Source organism: Tachyglossus aculeatus, chromosome 5 (assembly GCF_015852505.1).
Source record: "Tachyglossus aculeatus isolate mTacAcu1 chromosome 5, mTacAcu1.pri, whole genome shotgun sequence".
NCBI lineage: Eukaryota > Metazoa > Chordata > Mammalia > Monotremata > Tachyglossidae > Tachyglossus > Tachyglossus aculeatus.
Window position 1 is genome coordinate 94245384 of NC_052070.1, and position 1768 is coordinate 94247151.

Genomic DNA, 1768 nt, shown 5'->3' on the forward strand with positions numbered 1-1768 from the left:
TTGATTACAAAGCTTCTGCTCAAAAAAAAGCCACTCATTTCTTTATTGTACTGTGCCATGCTGCTCTGTTTGTAGCCACTGATTCCCAACTTTCAGCTGGGATGCAGTATTGTCTGATGCTTTGTTTTACTGTATCCTTAGGACATCGCCCCTGTCCTCCTTGCTTGTTAATTTTTTTATAAATGGTATTTTTTAAGTGCTTATTATGTGTAAAACACTCTTCTAAGTGCTGGAGTAAGTATAAATTAATTAGGTCGGGCACAGTCCCTATCCCATATAGGAATCACAGTATAAATAGGAGGGAGGACAAGTATTTAATCCCCATTTTACAGTAAATAAATTTAGGACAGAGAAGTTAAATGACTTGCCCAAGATCACACAGCAAGAAATTGTCAGAGCTGGTATTAGAACCCAGGTCCTCTAATTCTCTTGTGTCTTGCTTTATGCTATCAAGTCATCTCCGACCTATATCGGTTCCATGGACACATCTCTCCCAAATTGCCCCAACTTCATCTTGCAATCTGGTACTGTATCCATAGAGTTTCCTTGGTAAAAATACGGAAGTGGCTTACCATTACCTACTTTGGTGCAGAAAACTTGAATCTCCACCCTCAACTCTCTCCCATGCCTCTACTGCCCAGCACAGGTGAGTTTTGACATGTAACAGATTGTCTCCCACTCGCTAGCCACTGCCCAAGCTAGGAATGGAATGGGTATGCCTTTGTTTTACTCTCCCTCCTGTAGCTGAGACTGGTAGAGTGCTGGAAACTCTCTAGGTGTGATCCTAAGAGGGGACCTCTGACTCTCAGGTCCATGCTTTTTTCCACTAGGCCACACTGTTCTTGTCTTATGATATTGAACAAAGACTAGGTGTGCCGTCTCTGGGAAGTCAAGACTTCACAGTCATAGAGTAGACTGGACAACATTACAAATCTGCAGACTTCAGTTTGGGCTGAATTCTAATTGTGCACTTCTGCCACATTCCTTAGGCAATCTTACAAAAATGTGCTGGCCTTTTCCATTAGGTTTTCTACTTCCATGTCAAATATTGCTGTGCAATGGTTGGCTAATTAGTTAGTGTGCTGCCTAAGTAGAATAATTCGGTGACAGCATTTAGCTCTGGGTTGCCAATATAGATTTTTGTTGTGTACAAGCCTTCCCTGATGCTGGCTGATACATTACCTCAGTTTAGACTTATTGTCAGCCCATTACACCTGGCTAATTTGGTGAAGAAATTTATGACATTTTGGCTGTCATTTTGGGTGTGATTCTAGGGAACAGCGATTCCTGAATGATTCTCTCCAGGACTTTGGATGATGTTTGAAATCTATTGAGTTGGAAGAGTTTCCCAGAGGAGCAGAGATAAATTCTACATATACCTGTACCCTAGCTCTCCCATCTCCTTTTCCAGAATGGCTGTATAGAATAAATTGAACAGGACTGAGCCAACAATGCACCCTAGCTTTACTCCATTGGCAGTGGAGAATGGAGGCAGGGCACCCTTAGCTCTGACTTGGCAGTCACACTATCATGAAGTACTCTACTCAGAGAAGCAGCATGGCCTAGTGGATACAGGGCAGACCTGGGAGTCAGAAGGACCTGGGTTCTAATCCAGGCTCTGCCACTTGCCTGCTGTGTGACCTTGGGCAACTGCTTCACTTCTCTGTGCCTCAGTTACCTCATCTGTAAAATGGGGATTAGGACTGAGAGCCCCATGTGGGATAGGAACTGTGTCCAACCTAAATTGTTTGTAATCACCCCAGCACTT

General features: G+C 43.3%; 1 non-coding gene across 1 annotated transcript; it reads right to left on the reverse strand.

Annotated features, from left to right (window-relative positions):
* Window positions 1-656: 656 nt before the first annotated feature.
* Window positions 657-794, reverse strand: LOC119929266. The gene has a single exon (XR_005451398.1). It is a non-coding gene; the product is annotated as a small nucleolar RNA SNORA7 (small nucleolar RNA).
* Between the last annotated feature and the right edge of the window lie 974 nt (window positions 795-1768).